The sequence below is a fragment of the Columba livia genome, chromosome 1 (genome assembly GCF_036013475.1).
Source record: "Columba livia isolate bColLiv1 breed racing homer chromosome 1, bColLiv1.pat.W.v2, whole genome shotgun sequence".
Classification (NCBI taxonomy): domain Eukaryota; kingdom Metazoa; phylum Chordata; class Aves; order Columbiformes; family Columbidae; genus Columba; species Columba livia.
In genome coordinates this window covers 206,132,035-206,157,453 of record NC_088602.1, presented here as the reverse complement: position 1 = coordinate 206,157,453, position 25,419 = coordinate 206,132,035, and the positions used below count along the sequence as shown (strand labels likewise).

Below are 25,419 nucleotides of genomic sequence, written 5' to 3'. Positions count from 1 at the left end.
TCTACAGAACCAAAATATTTCTTCTGAAGCTGAATAGAAATTTTCATATGCCACTGGCTTTTAACTGTTTGCTTAAGAAAAACAATAAAAAAATAATTCAGTCTGGATCAAACCTTTTTTTTTTTCTTTTTTTTTTTTTTTTTCTAGTTTGACTGTGGAGGGGAATAATCTATTATTTATATTCCTATCCACTACATACACAGCTCTCTCCCCAGGGAGAAGATGAGACAAAGAACAAACCAGCTACGACAGATGTTGCTCATATTCTTTCATATACTATGGTTAGGTGTTTAGATTCTACCATGGTGAAAGTGGCATGTAAAAGTATATAGAGTGGAAACTATAATGGTGTTCTGAGGAGGGGAAATAGTTTATGTAAAACATTCTGCTTCTAACGAATCATCCTAGAAGCAGTTACATCAAGGTAGGGAATCCACTGGGACACAACTCTACATGTCACATCTTGCTTCATGATTGTACCCCGTCCCTATTTTACACCTGAATAATATTTACTTTGCAAGTTCCTAGATGAATGCTGCACAAACTAACTACAAGGCCCTGCTGTTCATGCCACCGTGTCTGAATTCAAATCGCAGGGAGCAGAAGCAATGAGGGCCTTAAATTAAGGAATTATCAGAAGGTAGTAAGGAAGAATGTTATTTTCCTTAGGCAGAACACAATGCAATTGATTAAAGAGAGGAAAATTAAGTAATGTCAGTTAGTGTAAGACAGTAATAGTACCTTGTGCATACATCTATTTTCAAGTAGTCTTTGCGTAACTATGATTTGTTAATTAGGAACTATATGTGTAACCAAGAAGATTATGTGGGTTTTTTTCTAAATGAAAGTCTGATCTTCCTTCAGCACAAACTTTCAGTATGTTTTCTGTTAGTAACAACTAGGATACTTTTCAGCTGTTCTCATTAAAAAACTCTAATTTGTCAAAAATGAAACTGCTTACAAGAAAAGTTCTTTTTTCATGTGTTATTTTAATGAAATATGTTTCAAAATATTTGAAATTTTCTAAATATATTATCTGGGTGTTTTCGTGGGAAGAAAGTTGAAATTATGACCCCCAATGGCTGTGCTACATTGTGCTAACTTGCAAAAAATTTAAAAAAAAAAAAAGTAATGGTTGAAATAAATGTTGAACATACTAAAACAGTTAAAAAGAAACAATTCAGCTGGTCTACTATGAAGTTTCTTGAAAGTAATTTCAGACCACACCATCACCATCATCATCATCATTATCAGCATCATCTTCATCACAGTTTAGTCCAACTTTGGACAAGAAAAGTCTTTGAAATCCTAAAAATGCTCATATAAGTTTGTATCTTGTCATTTTCCAGGTCTACTGTGAATAAAGGTGCTTTGAAAAGTTCACAGATGAAGGCAGACAAATATCCAATATCAAGCACTAAGAAATAAATTACTAAATTGCTTGAAACAAACTCAGTTAAATTACTAGGGTGAAAAAAGCAAGAGAAATGGAATTAGCAGCATAGGAAGTTATGTCGACATATACAAACACATCTACAAATATAGATGTAGCATTATGGAAGGCAAGAACTTCGGGTGAAAAAATCCTGCTTTCTTCAAAACCATGTTTAATAATACTCGTTAATGGAAATCAGTTTAATTTCTGTAAGTATTGAAAAATCCTGTTATAAATAAGACATTTCTCACTGTGAGAAGAGTTTCTTATGTGTTTCCATAACTAAGGTAATTAACAAGTCTGTGGGCCATTCTGTGTGTAGCCTGTTCCTTGGAATCTAAACCACAATTTGGTACTGATTTAAATTATGGAGTATGATACCCATAATAAAATGCTGACCATGGAAACAACACTTCTCCATGATCTGGGGCAATGAAAATGAAGATGCACTGAGGAACTCACACAGGGAGTAGTATTTCCAAAAATAATTCTTCTTTTTTCTTTTGAGGATATTGGCCAAATTCAAACTGAATGAATAGGAACAGCCAGCCTAGTCCTCAGAAATTCTGGTTGTTCTACTCCCTGTGTGTTGTCATTCGTTTACTGCCAAAAAGCTACCCAATTTCATAATATATTATTAAATTCATTATGCTGTTACTTTCCTAAGATTAAGTATTGTCTTTTATTTCTAAATAACTGTCAATGCTTAAGTCCGATTCAATCAAAGGATTTTGGCCGTTTTTAAGACACCTGTCCAAATAAGACAAATTTCTTGGGATTCAAAACTCAGTCTTCTTGAGCAAATGAGCTAATATTTAAATGTTCTACAAACTTCATGATTCCACTATTACACTGCAAAAATAGCATATGAAAATAGAAATAACATTTATCCCACATAACCTGATACATCTGCATAGAATGCTTAAGCAATATTGCTATGAAATATAATCTCTTTCTTTAACAGGAAATTTGAAAAGTTAATTATTTGGCTCTCTAGAAAAAAAAAAAAGGCAATTCAATATACATTAATCTAAAATGTTATACAAAAAATATATGTCACAAAGAGTGAAGAAAGTTGTTTAAGTGCTCTACTCTTGACTTTCTCTTTTCTTTCCTGTGATTCAACTTGGAAAAGACCATTGATACACTTCTGGTTTAAACCCACTAAAATGTTTTAGGCTTAGTATGCATAGACTACCACTGGGTTTCAGTTCAGCAGTTGCCAAGAAACATCATCATCTTACTGGTTTATTAAGGTCTTACATCACCGCTCCACAAAAGCATTCAGGCCTTCACTGACACTTTGTTGGTTCAGGGCCCGGGTGCATGGTCAGATACAAAATAGGTTTTAGGCCAAGAATGGTGAAGGCCAAAAAATCTCCGCTTTAATTACTGTCTAAGCCTGAAGAAGACTTAACTGTCCATGCTTTTAGGAGTTCAGACTTTGCAAGATATGCACTTTGGATTACTTTGTGAACTTTGTGTTCTTCAGCAGCATCTACATGAGACCTCAGGTATCTCAGCCAGTTTTGGGTTTTTTGGTTGGTGGGTTTTCATTTGTTTGTTTCATGTTGGATACTTGACATTGAAATTGGTGATTGTAGACCAGTGTGTCAGCTTTTTATTGCAGATGGCACAAAATATCCATGGCCAGAAAGCTTGACACATCGTTTTATTTTACACACCCTTTGTTTGTCTAAAACAAGTTTGTTTTGCTGAGCAAAGGGTGCTTATACCCTTGTTAGGCTTTCAAGCTCAGTATAGATATGATAAAATGCACAGGTTTTAGTTTTATTTTTAGCATCCTCTGTGATATTCTGATGTTGCTTTCTTTATCAAGGAAGTCCCAAGGTTTAATATTTTTATCCAAAGTTATGTAATTAGATCCAAAGTCAATTGAATCAAGATCCTCAGAAGTATTTAGACACCTACAACACTGATGTCTATGGGACCCAGGATCTGAAATGTCGAGGACTTGAATGTTGGGACCCTTTTGACAAATTGAGCTCTTGATGATATTCTCATAGATATTTCAATGAATAAAGAGTCTGTGTTGTGAACATAGTCTACATGGCAAAATTATCTGCAGTCTTGGTTTGACTGGATGAGCTCAACAGATATCTGGCACAAGTTTCAGAAGGGCAAGAGAAGGTAAAGCTCTAGGAATGTTTTGCAGGCAAAAAATGAAAATGACTTCTGAGTGGGCTTTTTTTTTTTGTCAGCTCTAGGATAAGACTACATGTTACAAGCATTTGGGACTCAAGAATGTATCAGTAACCATGTTAGCATCAGAAGCTGCTGCTTGCTCAATTCCTCCCCCAGACAGAATTTGATTACCCATCTGTACTCATTTGGCCTCTCAAAAAAGTGGTAGAGAAATAAAAACAAAGTTCTTGGAAGCTCTGGGAAGTCCTTGTTGATAAAACTCAAACCACTCACCCATCTATATAGAATATGAGAGAATTCTATGTTTTTAAGTTTCGTAAGGAATTCCCTTAATTGTTCCTGAGAATTCATAACTGAGGATTACATTTTTTACCACTCAGTGAAATACTTTCCTAAAGGTAAATTTTCCCCAGAAACTAAAACCAAAACCCTCCCAAATAAAAAGTTATTGTATTGTAATACAGTGTTATTCTTACAGTTTCAGTTCCAAGGAATACTCTCAAGAGGTTGTGCAGTTAGAAAATGTCAACATGTTTTTGTGAATATTAACATTAATTGATGACTCAGTGTGGAAAATTCAGAACAAGTTAGACAAATACTGTGAATTCAGTAAGTGATAAAGCTCAGAGTCTAACTTGTCTTGGTTTGTAAGACTGCATTTAATTTTCATGTTCCTGGGCCCCAGTTTGTCACTTCCGCGGACTCTCGACTGAAGATACATTATTCTGGGACTCATTCTCTTTTCCGAATGCTGCGACACACGGGCGGCATTTATCTAAATTACTGTAGTTCGGTATAATGTAAACATCTAGTCATCCTCTCCTTATGGAGACTCTAATGGAAAGCCTGTGATGTACAAATTATATAATCTTGAATACAGTGCCTGAAATAACTTAGATAAATGGTGTGTTGAAAGTACTTGTTTCTTCTCTATTAATTATGATGGAAGCCACAGTTCATATGGAGAAGTTTATACAATGAACAAATAAAGGTACATCACTTGACTCCCACTTCAGGTGGTTAGAGTATATAAAGGTTTTGCAGGTAAATTTAAATTTCTTGGAAAATGAGATTTCCAATCAGGGAAGAACAGGTTGCCATAAAAAACGTCTGTGCTGGTAAGAGAGAGCACCTATGGGGATTACTGTGATTCCAACTTTTTGCAAAAGGCAGACTAACAAACAACAACAAAAAAATCAGTTCTGTCATGGAAAAATAACAATGGTTCCTACAGGGATATAAGACAGAAACCAAACACTGAAGCTGTCCAAAGGAATAATACTTTCACATCTACACACATGTACGTGTCCAAGGCTCTTGTTATTATACTCTGCTGACACTTAAGAAAGCTGCAAAACGTCTTTTGCATTCCAAATAATGAACTTGCTTAAAAAAGCTGTTTGGTTGTTGCCATCACATTTCTACTTGCTGTTTGTAAGCAATACTCATCCTTGAGACTTTACGAATGTGACAAATCCCATTGAGAGCACTGATAATGGGATTGTGAGTTACTATAGGGTGGCAAGTACCAGAGTTTATCTGTTCCTGTAGTATTCCCAAATTCTTCTTACATTCTCTCTCTCGTGTGATTTGCAATACTAGGCCTCTTTGCTTTATCACATCTCATATATCCCGCAAAGAAGTAGTTTTACAAGGTGATAAAGAGTTCTGGACAAAGGACTCAAGAGCATTCAAGTCCATGCTCTTGTGCAGTGCTGTGATCTTTCTCTTAGTCGGTTCATTCCCTCCAGTACATGTAAACACCTGGATCTCAGTTGCTGTGACTGCCGTTCTCCTCCTTTCTTCTGTCTTCTGAAAGGTAAGCAAATAAAAAATAAATTTTGAAGTTGCCCAGTTCAGGTTTTTCCTACAAGCTCTGTTTCTGTGTTTGTGCACTTCGTTAAATGAAGTCAGTCTCAGAGACTACATGTGCTACTGTGAGACAGAAAAATGCATTAATATCTGGTTTGTTAGCCAACATTTAAAAAATGCCTTTATGTATATTGCAATGCTTCGGTCTGTCTTTTTTTATCTTGTAGAAAAAAAAAGATTGAATAAAGTCAATTTTGTTATGATAGAAAAATAAGGTTTTCTCTACCGTTATTTAAAAAAAATAAATAAATTTTTAAAAATTGTATTGATGAAGACCCCTCTGCTTTTGCATAACTGCCTCCCTCAGAGTTCTATGAACCACAAAGCAAGAGACACAGCAAGTAGAGGGAAGGACTCAGCTGGTCAAAATCTTTGTCTTTATGTTAAAACGCATTTATTCTGTAGGGCAAAATGTAACCAAAAAAAAAAAAAAAAAAGAAGAAAGTGTGTATGAGTATGTAGAACCCTGGTAATTTAGACTTCAGCAGGTCATGTTGCTGCAAAGGCTTAAGAGCTAGTTCACACTGTTATTGAATAAAAGCAAAAAGTATAGTTACCATAGCAACGGCCACAACGCATGATGCTGATATTTCCCTCTGAGATTTTAAAGCCCTACACAATTTTAAGGAAACATGCACTGAAATATCTTAGGTACACTTGTAGGACTTTATGTTTTCTGTTAAAATGTGGTAGATTTGATGTATTCATCAGCAGCTATTTCTGATGAGCGATTTTAAACAAGGCTAAGAAAACAGTTGCATGAGTACTAACAGTTTGTACGTAAACTCTATAGAGTTCCATTGTCAGTTGCTACCAGAAAGGTATATTTTCTTGTTTTCCTATGTTTTCAAACAGAAAGGAAAATGAGAATCTGTGTAAAGGAAGTCTCTTGCTCTTTCCCTCTGGAGTGGCAAGTCCTAGACAGGTTTTGTGGGTCAACTCCTGGACTACCTTGGATTAACCATTTGGGAAAGTGGAGAATATGGGATATGGGTTATCATATCAGGTTAAAACCCAAACAAAAGGTAGGAGCTTAGAGTATTATCTTTATGTTAGTTGATGATTCACACCTATGTTTCAACGGTTTATATGGAATAAACAATACTTATAACTCCTCTATCACAGAAGACAAAAACATATACACTTCTGTTATCTTTTAAAAAAACGCCTTCCAGCTATCCTTACTTTTGGAAGAAATTCTAGGGAGACAACCCAAGATTACTTTGTTTTGGCATAGAGGAATTACAGCTGGTAAAGAAAGTTATTATGACGCATAGTTCTACTGGTGGCACAGTCTTCTTAGAATAAATGTAAATGCAATTTTTAGAACAGTTCGGACTTCAGAGATCTCTTACTGTTTGTTTGCAGAGCAGGCTTAATATTCACTGAAATTTTATTCAATTTCCATTGGCTTACACAAGTGCTTTGGTTCAATTACCACTTGATCAGACTTTTAACTTTTTATGCTTAACCAGTGTTGTTGGATTTTTTATAGACTGCTGTGAAAACATCAGTGCTGATGTACACTTCTGCATGTGGAATATTAGCTTAGAAAGTGCATTTGTTTTTTCTTAGTTAAGTTTTCCAAATGTCTCAGAAGCAAGCCACAGAGTCTGCAGGTTGAAAATATTTGCCCTGAAATATTAAACAGCATTGATGTAGTCTGTATAATAATTATTGCATTTTACCTCTGCAGTTGATACAGATATAGCCATATATAGGTATCAAATAGGTTGATATATAAATGGAAAATACTATTATTTAATTTTAATAATAATCCATTGTAGAAGAGACTTATATTGAGACAGAGCAGCAAATGTCTGAGGAAACATTTGAGTCAGGTAGATATTATTGACAGTGAGTAATGGTTTCATATAACACAAAATGTCAGAAGAATAATTTACAGATAATATTAGGAAGGGTAAATGAGCAGACAATGGTTCAAAGTGAAAATAAGCTCAAGGTGCAGTGATCCAAAAATTATATTTGAAGGCTATATAATGCAAATACAAAGCTGGCAGGGCTGCATCCCTTTGAAATAGAAGGAACTGTGCAGCCTAATTGTTAAATATGGCTCCATTTACTGAACAAAGAGTGTTATCAGCAAGACAAGAAGAAAGCTAAGAAGAAAGCACTAGTTTATACTGCAGGTAGTCACCCCTCAAAAAATGGGCAGAACAAAGACCATGGATTTGTACAGTCCCATTGAAATTCTTAGGGATTATCTGGTACAAGGGCCAGATCAGTTTTCATATCATTACATATAATGCTGAAAATAACGGTTTGGTTGTTCTCCCTACAGTGATAAGACACACATTTCCTTTTCCTTATGAATGGAGATATCTTCTCAATTACATTCATCTGTACATCTCTGGACTGTGTAACAAGTTTATTTTTGAGTCACTCATTTAACAGGTGCTTGAAAGCAACACAAAGGTACTGTGAAATTGTTGATGAGTTGGTTTGGTTGGTTTAGTACCAAAAGCATTCAGTTAGACCCGATCAGGGTTCAACAAGGAGAGGGAGATAAATTTTGGATCAGAGGACTGTTGCTGGAAAACAGAAGCCCTTTTTTTTTTTCTTTCCACTGGGACGTAGGACTAGATCACTGAACCCAGTCACTTGCCAGTTTTGCCAAATATATATATATGCATAGATATAATAACATCAATTTTGAAAGTAGTTAAGACGTTGTCTTCCACTTTTCATATTGGACAGTTACCACAGAAATTAATGAGTGATGGTTAGCACCTTCCTTTCAGGTTCCAGCCTAAAGATACTGCTGACCAATGCAGAAACCTTTATGCTTATTCCAGTATTATTCTGTGGCCTTTCACCTTCCCTCTAGTATTCTGAGGAGTGACATTAACTTTTTATTTTTTGTAGCTTTTGTCTTTATTTATTTGCCTTGAATTTTTGTGACTTGTGATTGGGACTTTTAGTTTCAGTGTTATAGAATAGGTATTTTTCTTGATTAACCTTGTGGCAGTTGCACACGCCCCAAGATATCTGGAGTTTTCAATAAGGCAGTTGATGGTTCTTTAGCACCTTTTATGCACCACTATGCCTGTCCTCACATACACACCTGTTGTGAGTGAATGCCTGCACACTGTGCATCGTTATTCTTGTGTGATCGTATGGTAATAATATCACCAACTAGTATATCAAACCTGCAGTTTTATTAAATGTTGCTGGAGTGCTGACTGATTTTGTATTACCCCCCTGCTGACATTGGTTTCTTCATTTGGTTTCAGTCTTTCATTTGGTTTCTGTTTCGTTTCTGAGTTAAAGTTAGTTTAAGGTTATTATTTGCTTGAAGTCATTGTGGGGTGCCTCCATGACAAACCTACTTACCTTCTTATGTAAGTGTCTGAGCCTCATTTCAACATTTCTGCATACAGCCATATCCCTAATAAAAAAACCAAAAAAAACACAACAAACAAATACACAAACAAAAAAGCACAAACAAACAAACTTCAGGAGATGGACTGAATTAAAAATAGAAAAATAAACTTCATATAGCATAACTACATCATAGTAGTGAGAGATATGCTCAGGAGTTTCAACAGATTGCAAGGTGAGATAACACAAAACCTTACTCCCTACTTTTTTCTGGTAGATGAGAGAGTAACATTATTTTTAGTTTCCATATAGAGCATATGTGTTTGCCAAAATCTTACCATTTACTGTTCTTCCATGGTGCACATATAGTACAGTGCTAGGCTCCTCTTGCCTTTTTTTCTCTTGGTTGTGCAGCCGTTAAACCAGCTAGCACAGTTTCTGTCCCTTTAACATACTGCTGCTGTCCCAGTATACATACTATCTTTTATTAAATCCATAATTCATATTTCTTAGCTTCTTTTCTCACATCAGGAGTTGTAAGCAAGCATAGTAATGACACACATCAGGAATTATAAGCAAGGATGGTAATGATATAAGGATGTTGCAACAAACAAAATGTTGTGCAAGTGCAATGCTGCTCCCCATGAGCCTCCATATAACTCCCTTGGCTGTGTGCTGAAGAATCACAGACCAAAAATGCTTCCAGCTACACAAATGTTTTGGGGATTTGGATCTTTAGAATGAAAGGTTTTGTTTGTGTGTTTTCAAGTTCTCACTGCCCATCGTACATTGCACAAAGATAGCAAGGAAGCTGGGGAAAGATATTGTATCCTGTTTTCTTCAGCTACTATTGTAGCAGGTTATCAAGATAAAATGGGTTTAATTTTATGGAAATGGTTCAAAAAATGCTTGCATATTTAACCTCAAAATCTTTGTTGTAGAAGTGGATGATCACACATACTTATTTACTCTTTTTCTGCTACTGAAAAATCACTTCCATGTAAAGAGGAAACATGGAGATATGCGCATTACTATGTAGGTCAACTATTAATTGGTTTCAAAGGGCTTTATTCTTTAAAAGAAATCATCCTTTTATACTTACAGAAGACATTTGTTCCATTTGCAGTATAAATTGGGACACAGGCAGTTTCCTTTGTTGTTCTTCAAACCGTGATGAGTAAGCAAGCCCATTAACTCGATGAGCGATATAGTGAAGTCTTTTTGCAAAATACTTCAGAAGAAGAGCAGAAAAATCTCCAGGTGAGCAATAAAATAGCTATAAGGTAAAGTGTTGTTTGCCATATGCCCTTAATCAGTGGCTCTTCTTTTTACCTTTCAGTGCAAAATCTCCATATCAGTGAAGTTAGTTCCATAAGAAATAATCAGGGAAACTTTATAAAACCTGAAGGCCACTACAAGTTAGATGCTACCTACATCAAATATCCATTAGATGTTAACAAACGAACTGCTTTCATTTCAAAATACTTTGTCTTTCAGTCAAAACTCTGGCTGGAATGAAAAGCACTTTGTATTATTAAAAAAGAACATGGTTTAGTAGTATGTCTGTTTTACTTAAAACACCAAAAGTTGCCTTAAGCAAGGTTGTTTTCTTTTTAGATAAGTCTGCTAGAGTAAGATTAGATGGCTAAGGGAATTAATAATTGCCTATGGTAGAAGTTGTGGCTGCTTTGAATCCAGATTTGCGGTGACTGGACAGTGTTATCCTCATTTCAAAATAAAGTACAGTCATAACTCAAAATGATGCTGCTTGCATCTGTGTTATTACACAGTACTTGTGTCATTATTGTGCCATGCAATACTTCTTATACCATTGTAAAATAAATTTATTGCCTTAAACTGCTGTCCCTCATAAGTTTCACAATTTGCTCCTTTATTTCATACTGTATCTTCTTTTTCAGAGAGCATCAGAGGGACTAAATGACTCCAGAGGTTGATTGCATCAGAGCTTCTATAACTGTTCTTAAATGGGTGAAATTCCTAATGAATGGGCAATGATCATTACTAGCTGCTGACCCAACTTTCTGGTGACTACCTGACTACTAACAATGCCTCTTAGGTATGAAGAAAATACATGATGCGTTGGGAAGATGCCTGGCTGCCTGAGCCTTTTCTATCTATTAAATTAATGAAATGGACCACAAATGACATTATTTCATTGCTCTCACCACCAGTGTTTTGCTCCACCAGTACCCAATAGTACCTGCCAGTTCTTCCAGGAGAAAACTAGAAATAATTGAGAACTGATTTCCGATGTAATAAATTAACATCGCTAGTCCGGTAACTGGAACAGAAAACCAGATAGGCTCTACTCAGGTTGATTTTATCACTACTTCAGCACAACAGGAACCAAGGTGAGAAAAATAAGAAAAGAAATCCCTATCCATGACTTCCATAGAACTGTTTCCCACTTATAAATTTCTGTTGATTGACAATACTAATCTTGTCCAGCAGGGCCAAATAGCCATTTCTGTACCTATGCCAATGATATTACTTAAGAATCTGATTTATATTCTCTTCAAGTTGAAGAAATACTTGCTCTCAGTTGTTACAAACTGTCATATATGTAAAAGCCACTTGGTGCTGATAGTTATAAAGAAAAGATCAATAAAGCAAGCAGAGCAATTGGCCAGTGCAACAGATCAGAAAGCGTAATTTGGCCTTGTAGAACAACATGAGAACTCAGCCTCAAAAAAAAAAAACACCTTCCAGAGAGGACACAGGAAATTTAAATTTATATCCTTCTCTATAGGGAAAAAAGAGGGCTCTTTACATGCTGAATTCTATTATCAATAAGTGTCCAAGATACTGAAAATATCTACAATCTTAAAAATGCAAAGATCTGATCATAAAAATTTACACAGTGGAAATGTGGAAATAACTCAGACACTTGATTGTTATGAACATTTCTGTTCCATTTCTTTAATAAGCTCCACTTAACCAAGACGAACAATCTATAGAAAGTAGCTGAACTAAATGCAGGTAGTGACTAAGCTGACCTGGAACGCACAAGCAAAGTTCCTCAGTTAACACTCAAGCACTCTTTTGTTTCTATATATGGGTTGTAAATGTCATTTGGGGAAAAAAAATAATGAACAGCCTTCTGTTGTACACAATTAAAACACCAGTATTGTCAAAGGCACCTATACTCGGAAATGTATTGTTATTTCCCATTATCACTGTGAATATTTTCTTCTATCCCTATAACTTAATTCTCTGTCCTTAGCTTCCCTGCTAACTGGGATCAGATAATATATTTTTGAAGCCAATACTTCTTTTTTAATACCAAGACTTTTCAGCAGAGTGATTTAACACATTTTAGTTGCCTCATTTACCAACATCACTCAAAAAACTTAAATCTATTTGCAAACATTACTGTGCGAAATCTTACTACAGTGAAGTCAGCAAAATGAGCTGCAAGGTGCTGAAATTCCCACATACTCTTCCTCGATTTCTATAGAACCAGGATTTCCCCCTGTTGTGTTTATTGCTGAGTGAATGGAGTTAGAGCCTATAAGCAATTTTCCACTGTGTAGATGTTTCTGTAACAAAACTACAACAATTTCCTACTGAAAGTGAGAGTAACTAAGGGTTAAGAGAGGAGTTGTAGCTTATTTTTAAATACAAGCAGGTGAGACTTATTGTAACATAAGAACACTTTTTTTTTTTGTTTGTTTTTGTTTAACTTAATATGGTTGAAAAGTATGTATCTAATTATGCTGGAACCATTCAATTTACACCTAACTAGGTGTGTGTTTGTAGTGATATAAAGTTCTGAAGAAAAACTGTGTGTGCAGGCTAGGTAGATGTCCAGTGAAGGCCGGACAAATAGACCTAAATAAGAAAGATGTGGCTATGAATTGGTGATTTGAGGACAGTTCCCTCGAAAATGTCTTCAGTCCATTAATGGCCAGGACATGGATGATTTTTCTTCAGGGTGACAAGTCAAACTTTTCTCCAAATTTCAGTAACGAGGAAGGACAAACTCTACCTTTTGTTATAGTATCACCCAATTTTAGGATAAAAAAGTGATAGGACAAGTACAAGCCTTTAACTAATAGTTATCATTTTAATAAATGTCATCATGTAAGTAGCTAAATGACAAGAAAAAAATAATACAAGTAATGCATTTGTGGTAGGTAGTTCACAGGATTCACTGTCTTCTGTACTTAAATTTATTCAGGAAAATCAGAGCAGGGGTTGTCTCATAGCACATATGTGCAGTGCATGGCAAATTTGAACACACACAAGTTGGGCCACAAAGAACTACTATTATTCAGTCATAAAATAATAACTTTATAAGAAATACTTTACCGTGATATCTTAAAGCGTTTTTAGCAGTAATCTCTCAGTGGAGAAAGGCCTGACTTGACCACTAGTCTTCCTTTTATTTAGTACCAGGTACTGAAGTGCAGGTACTTGGGCTAAGTAGCATCTTAGTGTCAACCTTTGTAACACTGAGTCTTTTATACCTGGAAGCCAGTACTGCTATAAATGACAAGTCACAGGAGCTCAAATGGCTCTTTCACTACATCCATAGTGTACATACACATGCAGGAATGAGCCACCGTCCATAAGCCTTGTAGCTCCTAGACATACACATCTGCAGTGTAGTTTCTAGAATATAACTGCAGGCAGTATGGAAATTGTATCATGAGAATATCTAGGGAAGCATATGTAAAATAAAGAGCAATTGCTGTGTGAGAAAGCCCTCAGGTTGGAATCCAGTGCAAGAGCTTTATGGGTTTCAGAAATAAAATACCTTAAATGGTGCTAAAAGATATTAACTGAATGTTTTTGCATAGAAAACATCCATTACTTATTAAACATCAGATTAAGAAACTTTTAAATTAAGTGATAATCAAAGGCCTGTTATTGCTTTATGTCACAAACAGGCTGGTTTTCTCAGCCAGCCTGTTCTGGCTTATGAAGAAAACAGAAAAAGCATTTCAATTGATCGAGTTTGTTATCAAAGAAAACACCCCTGAAGAGAAAGTTTCTTTGCTCCTTCTCACTTTGTCTTTCTCAGTGTGAATTTTATTTAATGATTTACTTCAATGCCAGAGGAGTGATAGTGATTAAGGCCTAGGATGGGCCTTGAGGAAGGATTGATTCTGCCCGTTATATTCTTCTGTGCTTCTATACTTAACATTTTGGCTACATGATCTGCTTGAATCCTAAGCTTTGGGAAAATGATGATTTTCCTACTATAGCTAGTGTTCATCTAGCATCATGGGAATCTTTAAAGCCTTTTAGTATTTTTTTTAATTATAAAGATGTTTTCCATATCTGTAGTCTGGTTCATCTGTAATTGTTTTTTATGGCACTTGACACGAATGATTAATGCTAACTTCCTTTCAGGACTTCAGCATATCTGTTGTAGCATGGATAAAGCCAAAAAGTTGATGCTGCTTAGGTATCTCAGGGACCTAGAACATCTCCAAAACACAAGTAAATGAATGCCCTTTCCAGCAACCAGGATGTCAGAGGAGAACTGGAAAATTACTCAGTTGTGTAGCATTGTAGAGCAACTAACACATCTTTAAAATTAATCTGTGGGATAACAATAACTTGAAACTATCTATTTATGTGAATCCTTTCCTCTTTTGTCCCAACTGCATGAGTTTTATCTCTATATGTTATTTGTTAGACTCTTTCAGTTCGGAAGCTTGTAGACCTTGAGAGAGCTGCTGATCACCAGCTAATGGCTACCTGTGGCATTTCTGACTTCAGGAAGAGAAGCAATGTGAGAGAGTTCTTTCCTCCTCAGTCTCTTATTAGGTAGATCATGAATTATTAGTATCTAAATTACCTTTAAGTGCAATCATTTAGTTTTACCAGAAGCACTTAAAGACATCAGATGTGATGTGTGTTTTAAACATGACGCTGAAAGTAAGGTGAAGCTCTTTAGATGCTTACCTCAGGGCCAGTTTCAGAGTCTCTTGCTTTGTAGTTTTCAATGATCTGTTTAATAAGCTTATGTTATGCAGTATAGAGTTGTAACTGAATCTGATTATACATGTCCTAAAGGGAAAACTCCCAGAACACGATCAATCTTTCAGGGATTTAAAGTGTGATTTATATAATTTACAAGCTGTGTTTAATACAAACTATCATCACACTTACCTTTTTTTTTTAGAACATCTCTAAGGTTCAAAGAGTTGTACAAACACTGATAATTAACTCTGGGATTTTCAAAGAGGTCCAAAAGAGAGCCACCCATATGCAGCTGAATTGGCTAGGTAACTCCTGAAACCTTTCCGAAAAATCCTATCTTTGGCTATTTTAAGCACAACTCTGCCCTTGAGAGTAGAATATACTTTGTTACTTGCCTTATCCATTTTTTCTCTGCAAGTCTTAGTATGAAAGATTCCAGCTGACCAATGCCTTTTTGTAATAAATAAGATTTTCGAAGGATGACTTGATCCCAATCTATAAGAACAAGAACAAGCCTCTTTTTTAAGAGGCTCTTCATAACATCAGATATTACAAGGTCCACTGGAAATGTTGAAGTGTCAAGATGAAAATATGAAATGCTTTTAATAGTAAAGATGATTAACACTTACAATAATTTAATGTCAATTGCTAGATATTTTCCATGCTCAGTAATAGCAGATATATTTATCCACAACTCATGTTATATTTTGATAAAAAACAGATTCTTAAAACTGTGTTATAAGCAGTCAGACTTAACGATCACATCAACCCTTTTTAATTTTATGACTCCTGATTCTTTTTTCTATGTCAAGCCTCATTTGCTCACATTTTGACTGTCTTTATACTTACTATAGGAATCTTTGATTTATTATCTGAAACGGTAAGCAGATGCTTAAAAATGGAACATGGGTCCTTCACACAGGGTTGCATTTCACTCTCGTTTCAATTAATTCGCGTTTGATGTCTGATGGAGAATTTCCAGGTCATAGAATCAATCATAGAATCATTTCAGTTGGAAGGGACCCTCAGGATCATCAGGTCCAACCATAACCTAACGTACCTCTAGCACTAAACCATGTCCCATGTCCCTAAGAACCTCATCTAAACGTGTTTTAAACCCCTCTAGGGATGGTGAGTCCACCACTGCCTTGGGCAGCCTGTTCCAATGTCTGACAACCCTTTCCCTGAAGAATTTTTTTCCCTAATATCCACTCTCCCTGACGCAACTTGAGGCCATTTCTTATTGTCCTGTCACTTGCTACTTGGCAAGCCCAATTGTAAAGTTATGAGGTATCACTGCTATACACAATACAACTGCATCAGGGCATCATCATTCCAGACAACATCTTATGACAGTGGGAAAAGACAGAGACCTTCTCCAATAGAAACCTTTCAAGAACACCTATTCCATTACTTGAACCAGGCCAATACCTGCTTTTCTGTATTCATCCTCTTTCTGATTTTGTTTCCTTTCTTAGCTGGCACAAGGTTTTCCCATGCAAACTCTTCCCTGGACAATTATGTTTCAAGTAACCCATATAAGGGATAGAAATATTTAGAGAGAAGAAAAAAAAGGTTGGGGTGCTATTTGTGAAGGAATGGGAAATTGTTGGGGAAGAAAAGCGGAAAAACATGGTGTCAGAAACACTATTCAATTTTTATCTTCTTGCCTGTCATAAGAAACAACAAGGTTGTTATAGGTGTTAAGAGTTCATGTACTCAGTGCTTTTAACTTGGCTCTAATTGAAAAATGTAACTGATAATCTTGAGAACTGAAAGCACAGTTTTCAAAGCAAGAACTTTAAACTATAAGGGTGAGTATAAGACTGTTCTGTAAGTCTAAAGGCTGGGTAACTTTTTTTTGAGAAGCTTCCATGCCCCATATTCTGCTACAAGTTACATTCATGACTGAGCATTTGATGGTGAGCCATGGAAACCAGAAGTTGTATATAGACAGTAAGTGGAAACACTGTCCTGCACTTAACAGTGTTTGTTGGAACAGTGTAGGACATTTTTATAATTCTTTAAAGATTTTCTCTTTCTGCTTCACAGCACTGGTCCTTCCAGAGACAGACAAAATAACATAAAATATCCAGGTGGCATTGGAGACTTCCATATAGTATGAACAAATAAAAACTTAAACCTGGATTTTCCATAGGTACACTGTTTGCCCTACTCACTGGATGGGCCACCCCACACACTCAGCTTCTAATGGGGCTCTTATGTTGTGGCTCTGGTCCCCTGAGGAGAATTAAGCAGGCCCTGTCAATGTTGTTCTCTTTATAGCCAGATGTTGTAGCAGACAGGAAGTGGTCATTACTCAGCTTCTGAAGCACTTGTTTCCCAGCATGATTGCTCACATCTGTAACTTCAATGTCAATGGGTAGACCACTGTATCACTTTTTTCTGCATAACAAAGTGTCACTCACCTTTGTTGCTCCTGTCTTCCGTTTAACAGTAGAAAAGACCTTGTGACTAATGCATTGATTACATATCAGCAACTTTGCTTCATTGAATGTTCCAAACCCGGAACCTCCAGGTTTTGATATACCACATGCAGCTTAATGTTTGGTTATGGTGTGTAGTAATTAATAAAATGAATAAACACAACAGTAACAGAGTAGCATGACAGCATGATAATAGTGACCTGCTATGCTAAATTCTCAGCCCTGATTTTCTCTGAAAGATTCCGGGTAGCAAAACCCGTACACGACCCTGTATTGAATTATCTTGACAGGCCTCACAATAGAAATTACTTGGAATATTATAGGTCCAACTCTTTTCTCATGTAACATCCATGTTCCAAAAATCAGAAATTGGTTCAGACTGAATGTGTGACTTTTCCTGCAAACTAATAAACTCTCCTTACATTGCTGGCCTGTTATACACACATTTTACAATCTGAAGGAGCAATCTTTGCTAAAGAGAAACATAAGTAAGTTCTTATTTTGGCAGTTTTATTCTAAATTATGTTGCAAGATAACAGATGAGCAATTTTATCCATTGACAAATGGGTTTGATCGGACTACTGCAATGGTTCATTAACCTCATGATAAGTTTGGGCTATCTCAGAAGTGTTCTTGCTGTGAATTTAGATTTGATGATGGCTCACACATCAAGGAAACAAATTGCCTCATCTTTTATAGGAAAAAGGGGGGGTTTAAAGAAGTTAATTGATGTCTTTTACATCTTAGAACTAATAAAGCATTTTTTCTTCTATATATTGCTTTCTAATTTTTATGAGAGACATTAGACAGACAGAATGCCAACAGAACAGATTACTTTAGTTCTGTTGTTACCAATTAGAGGGAGTCAAAGAACTCTGATTACAATTATCAGATTTTAATGAGCAATTGTCTGTCAAGATTTTTTCACAACTCTAAGGATACGTGCACGATTTGTATGCAGTGTACGGGTACCTTTGTATAGTGAGCTTTTCTTTAGATAATCAGTACCTGATTTTTAACTATTAGTATTCACTAGGCATTTTGAGGAATTATTTTTTGATCTCTTGGAAGAGCTACTGCCTCTCTTGTTTAAGCTAATAAAATATTGACTAACAAAATATTAAAATTGTAATGTTAGGAAAAGCAAAAATTAATTTTAGAAATCTGCTGATACAAGCCTACATTGATTCAATATGTTAAATGAAATTGGGGTGATCCACACCAGCCAAATATTTCCACGTCTACCCAATACTTTTTCATCAATCTGCTTCATCTTTAAAGATAACTTAGTAGAGGTGCTGAATTTAAAAACTTAAAGTTCAGATTACAATACAGATCTTAGCTATTATATTTATTTTTACTTAGAGTAAATAATACAGTGGGAAATTAGGAAATACTAGCTTTAATGTTTCCACATTAGACTACAAATAAATGTCCACTTCAACCTCCAGACAACTCAATTCCATAATGGTGACCTTGTGCTACCTACTTCATCAGATATGGTTTTTGAAAGTAGCTTTGCTTGAAACACTCCAAATGATGGATGTTAATCAAGAAATTAATTATGTATTTGTACTGAACAGGCTGTACTTTAAGACCCAAGCTTTATTTAGTGAAGTAGCAAGATAGACAGAGAAAGAGATTCTAAGCCCTTTGTGACAGTGAAACTCATATATGAAGTAGTTTGAGTATGGGAAGGATAGTATTTTCATTGCTTATTCTGGATAATTGTTGTAAATACCCTGAATCTCTATTTGGTAGCATCCTGCTTCTCTCCAATTTCTGTGTAAGAAATGTGGGATTCTAGGACTGCCAGGTAAATTAGGGACCTAATTTGCTGTTCAGCACGAGTGCTCTAAATCTTTCTCTTGAGCACGTAACTCACTTAGACTTTTGAGAAAAGGAGAAACATGCTCAATGAGTGTCAATTTATGTATTCTTCTATCTCCTTCTCCCCCACCCCAGTTTTTTTTTTAATTCTCTGGCCCATTTCAGCTAAATTTTACACATGGGATAGTGGTATGAGGGTTATGAAGTTCTTACATATCCTATGAAAATCAGAGACTGAGAAAAGAGCACCTACTACTGAAGGGAAGACGGCAATGTGAGTTCTCATTAAACACTACACAATCCACATACAAAAGTGAAAAACAGATTATGAAAGCCCCAACCACAGAACTGTCTTTAAGCAAAGTTTATGAGATAGTAGAATACTCATCCGTGAGCTGTATTTGTTATGCAGCTTTCAAAAACTTAGGCACAAACTTTGTGTTTTCTGTTGATATTTTTCCTAATGTTGAAGCATGATTTTTTTTCCTCAAAACTGAAACAGTACAATTCAGCTTATTAAGATCTGAACAAATGCTTTCTTTTTTCCCTTGTATTATATAGAATAAGGATGGGTTTAAAAAGTAACCAGTTGTCCTTTTTCCTTCCTTTGAAAACAACTCTTCATTGTCTTCCTAGACAACATTTTATTAAGTATTAATATTTATGGTTTAATATTTAGCGAGGCTGAAAGGCTTACCTGTTTTTTACCAATAAACAGTATTTTATTTCTGGTCTAATGTAGTCTTTAGAAATGTATGGTGGCTCACTCCTGCCACCTTCCTTGGTGATAAACTAGATAAAGCTTCACATGAATCCTGCTTTTATGGCCTATTCTTGTCTTCTCTTTCTAAGTGATATAGTGCAGAATGAAGGTCTTATTCTGAAACTGTCATTATTACTGAGGAGGGTGTTATGCCATTGAATGTCTCCATTAAAACAGATATGGCTACTTCAGAAATAAGGCACTACTTGATTTGAGTTAATGGAAACACTGCTTTCATAATGTCACCTTGCTACAAGGGTTGAAGTTAAAAACAAAGGAGCTACAAATAATGAATAGGCACAGATGTCAAATTCTGTCACCATTCATTTAAAAATCTACCAGAACATAGCATGAAACTTCATTGCAAATGCTCATGGGACTAGTAGGCCTTGAAATGGTTCTGATGTGTCGTTAGACATGGTATGTTCCATTTTGTTCTGCTTTTTGTTTGCTTTTCATTGATAAGTCTGGTTTAGACAGTTTGTAACCAACTACATTTAGACACACCAGATTCACCATCCCCTAGATAATTCATTTAGGCTGTGGATGAAGTTTTACTTGCAGGATTGCAATTGCAAGTTGAAGCTAACCTGGTCTGATCAAAGAGCATAAACCTAATTGAGGAATTTTATAGTAATAATGTGAAAAAGAGCATTTTCTTGCATCTTTGTCAATCCATTGCAAATAAACACCTACATTTTGTTCCCTGTTGTATACTAGAACTGAGATAAAACCATTTGGTTTTACCGCTGTATGTGGGTTCCTTAAGCTTTGACTCTGAATACACAGGATTTGCATCAGACACATTTCAGTGGTAAAGTCTTGGTCCAACCATTCTTGATTAACAGAGTTAATGTTAAAAGAAAAAACAATCTGCTGCTATCTTTGGTCAGCAGACATTACCAGTCCTTAGAAAGACAGAGGAAATGGTATCTTTGAATAGTAGCAATTTCTGGTTGATGACACCTTCAGAGTGTCACAATTAATACAGTTCTTTATGTTTGGATTCATATCTGCAGACACATTATGTCTGTGTCACCTATTCAAATGAGACTCATCTGTCCTATTTTATCTGTGCAAGGATGATGTGACCATCCCAACTACTTTTAATGTCTACTTTATGATTAGATGGACTGTTCTGTGAAGGTGCCCACCTTTTCCACTAACTACATGAGACCTAAAACGTGTCTTCAACTTATATAGCTAAAATTAGGTAATGGGTCCTCTTTTCCCTGTAGTTATCTACCTAAGCATTAGCACATGTGAATGCATGACTTTTTACAGTTCTACCTCTTTTCAGGTTTAGGAATTTGAAAAGGTAATTAAAAAAATGAAAGAATATGGTTTTCTTGTCCATTCCTGCACAATGTACTGACACATTAATGCACGATTTTCCAAAAATTGCCTTTTAAAAGCAAAATGCTTACACTGATTCTTTAAGGTGCTAAAATTACTTTTCTAAATTTCTGAAATCTTACTGAATTTTGTAATAAAAAAATCCTGTGTTTTCTTATCACTAGATAATTTTACTATTTCTTACATTTTTCCTGTGACTGATGGACTGCACAAACTCAAATGATCTAAACTCTGACAGTGCTTTATCATGACAGCATAGGATTCCTTGAGCACTATGCAGCAAATTATTTCACAGTGTCATCGTGTTTCTGTTATTATTATTTTGAATCTAACAAAGCTGCATATCTGGCTTAGGTCCCAAATACCCCAGATAGTTGTACAGATCCCACAGCCTGGCAATGTTTATCATGATGCCATTTGAAGGAGGACAATCTCGTATTATCCCTGCTGCACAGATGTAGAAGTGGGACTCTGAGGGCTTATTCGAAACAACTGCCTTAGCAAAAGTACCTGACTTCAGAGTTCCTAAAGAGGGGAAAAGTGCTCTAGCTGAGGAAGCAGTAGCATTCCTTCCTTAGGCAAAGCTATCTATTATGAATAACCCCCTTGAAAGAACGATGCCTTGTTTCTCAAACAATTTAGTTGTCTGAATTCCACTTATCTAAAGTGCACATCAGGCACTTTGATGAACTGGACCTAAACAAATAATTTGTGATCGTTCCAACAACCTATGCTTAAAATAATGTTTTCATGTTAGTGTTGCTGGCCATATAGTTGGCTAAATTTCTTTACAAGCTGAGAATTAGAACTGTTATTTTATTCCTGTTGGTTAGAAGCGTTCTATTTAGATTTTTTTTTGTCACATTAATGGAACAGATTTTTAGGAATGAAAGGCCAGCTGTTTGAATTGTCACTCAACTGAATCTGTCATTCTTAAAGTCAATCAAAAGGCAGTGTTCTACTTTGAAGAAATATTATGTCTAATTATAAAATTTCAAGGTAATAATCTTTGGGAAAAAAAAATCCATCATGTTCTGAAGAAGCAGTTCAAACTTTCTGATAATATCTTTTTTTTTTTTTCAAAGAGTTAGTTTGATTATTATAATGAGGAAACATTCATGAATGGGATTATGTCCACTGGTATCCTACAAGGATTCATGCTAGATTGATAGACTTTGTTTTACTGACACAAAGATGATTGAATTAGTAAATTAAGAAAAGTCACATTATGTCTGAAAAATTGTCTGTGTGTTGTAGTTAAATGGTTGCAACAGTACAGGACATGTTTTAATAAAGCCAAAAGAAAAAATAAATAACATGGGAAACAGGAATAAAGGTCAGAACTAAAGAAGCAGGTCTGCAAATCACACAGCAAATTGCTGGCAGGATGGATTTGTTCATTTCAGTACTGGAAGCTGAGCTTTGATTATGGAAATAGTAACTTTTCACTGACTAAGTATCAGGCAGCACGCACTGGTGCCTGCCTGCACCTGCCTGCGTGGGCAGCCCTGACCTGTCACTTGTCTGCAGCCTCGGAACCTGCTAAAGGAGTGGAAGAGAAGTTGAGCATCTCCTGTCAGAGGTGCAGAATGGGCAAACACCCCAGTCACCAACTCCAGTAATATGCTCCTGGGGGAACGAGAGCAAAAGCAGATATGCAAAATTAATAAGGTCTTCAGACTCTGGTCCCTTCTTTAACTGTAAGAGACACATACGGAAAATAACTCTTACTATTCTTCTTTGATAAGCATATTAATAACCTGAGATTATCCAAACTGAGGTGGATGTCACACAACCAATAGGTACATTTCACATGGTTTTGTGTCAGACATATATATATGCCTCCACATACACCTCCGACAGATTACAGCTTAAGCCTTTCGAGCAAGCTTACTTTGCTAATATTTAAGACATGTACAGTGATAAATAGCTTCATGAATACAGAGAAATCTGTGGAAGCTATGAAGCTGCTGTCGGTAGAGATAGATTGAGTAATAACTCTGTTCTGGGAAACGCAAGAAGGAAAGTGAATGGTGATTTATTAACTCCAATGAACATATACTGTTTAACAAGTATAGCAAATGGAAGTGAATAATACATGAAAACTGCTAGGCCTTAAATTTAGTGCATACAAAACTGCAGATTAAATTCGTAGTAGTGGAATAGTAAGTGAAGAAGCTGAAGAGTGACAGGTTGTAGTGGGTGGTGAGGACAGAAATGAACCTGATTACGAATGTCTCAATGTCATGGAGCCTTAGGCACAAGGAAAACTAGATTGACACTTGAAAACTGGGTAAAACTTTTCTGTCTAGCTAAGGGGCCTGTTACGTGTTACACTCGTAGTGTGTGGTGCTTAACTTATGACTTTGTTCCATACTGAAAATGAGTCATAAGTGCTGCTTCAAGCTGTTTTGATTCTGATGACAACTCTGAAAATACAAAGCAACCAGGAGCTCCCTACATCAAGCTGTTTCCTGTCCAAATAACATGTCAACCTGTCTAACTTCCAGGTTTCCTGGCCTGACGGGCTTTTGTGGATTTCCTCAGGCCCTAACACCAAAATCTCACTTTTGAGGCTAACTTCAAAAATCTCAGCAATTCCAAAACTCAAGCTGTGCAAGGGACATTGAGAAGAATGAAATAAATGAGTGGTGATCTATGAAACACTCTGGAAAACTCTGAGCTCTTGAGATCCAGCACCACTGATGAGTTTAATTTACACTTTTTCTTTTTTCTTTCTTTCTCTACTGTATCCAACCGCCCAAACCCTTTTACAAATAAGAAAGGAAGTAGCCTGGGTGGAAATGTTTGACTCTTCAAGTCTCAGAGAAGCGTATGTATCACGCTGAGAATCCCTGCAGGGTTTCCTCTGCTGTTCAAGTCTGGATTCCCCATTGAATATAGCTTTAATCAGCCATTAAACACAACTCATTCACAGATTCATTGTGTCGGAAGCGAGCAGGGACTACTGAATTATTTGGTTTGACATCTTTATACTGTATGTCATTAAACGTCACCAGTTTACTTCTGTACTGAGCCTAGTAAGCTGTATTTGTTTAAATTGTGCCATCTGAAAAGGCAGTTGGAATATCTGAATGGAGAGATATCAAAACATAGCAATGCATTCCACTGGTTAATTGTTGGCACCGAGTTCTGGATTTCCTATGCTCATGCTACCCAGCATTTTCTGTATTAATCATATTGAAATACTCATGGAGAAACCTGACATTCCCAGCTTAGATTTTCAGTGCCAGCATGCAGAACATGGCACAGTATTCCCAAATGTGATGACGATTGCCCATTGAAAATAAGATTGTTGTAAGGTTCCCACACTTTATCTCCATGTATGTTTCTGTATTTATATTTATCTTACATCTGTTATTTATAACTTCACATGTGTTGTCAGCAAGGCATGAATTCACAACATTTTGGCAAAGATTTCTTCACAGACCCATCTTGATTGGAATTAACTCTAATTCTATCAGTTCTAGCCATTGTAATACTTTATTTTGTTTAGGATAAATAAATTAATTACTTAAGCAGTCAGCATGTTGCAAATAATCTGGAATTTTTATAGTATTCAAATAGTTATTTAAAATGTACACCAGTAAGTTAAACATTTCAAGACAAAACTTGGGTACGAGCCTGGCTGTTTTAAAATATTTACCCCCAGTGGATGTTGTTTCATGTTTTCCTTTATCATTAATGGACTAAGAAGTACTTCACTATATTTCATGGGATATACATCAACTTGTTTCATTCTAAAAGGAAAATGGATATATGTAAGAGGTATTATTGCTTTCTCTACAGTGTTACTAACAGTTTTTCTACATCCACCTAATAAGTAGCCCAAATCAGTTCTATATGTCAGTTTTGTTACTCACACATTAAAGAAACAAACAAACAAAAAACCTCTCTTCTGTTTGGTATGTGAATTTGTTACTTGTTACAGAAAAAGAAAAAATCAAACTATATTTGTTATATTTTTTATGCTCAAAGTCTTAAAAGGCTAAAATTAAATTATTGTTTAAATGTGCTATTCATTCGTAACATGCCATGTGTTATTACCAGTAGGATTAGTCTGACCTAAATATCTTTGTCCAGAATTGAGCTTTTCAAAACAAAGGTAGCCATTCAAGACTTCCTCATTAGTTAACAGAGAGTAATAGATGGTTCTGTTGCATGCAATGAATTAGAGCTATGAGAAGACCTTTATGATTCTTAAAACACCCATGCATCAAACATAACTGGGT

The 25,419-nt window shown here is 35.8% G+C and overlaps 1 long non-coding RNA gene across 5 annotated transcripts in view; it reads left to right on the top strand.

Annotated features, from left to right (window-relative positions):
- The window catches only part of LOC135578244 (uncharacterized), a 32,784-nt gene extending 7,716 nt beyond the window's left edge, over window positions 1–25,068 (top strand). The window contains exons 3-5 of one of the 5 annotated variants that reach the window (XR_010469661.1): window positions 1,350–5,420; window positions 6,329–10,075; window positions 10,735–25,068. This is a non-coding gene — a long non-coding RNA (uncharacterized LOC135578244). Of the gene's footprint in view, window positions 1–147; window positions 10,076–10,734 lie in introns of all 5 variants that reach the window. The other 4 variants (XR_010469659.1, XR_010469657.1, XR_010469660.1 and 1 more) reach the window with 4 other exon arrangements.
- The last annotated feature ends 351 nt before the right edge of the window (window positions 25,069–25,419 follow it).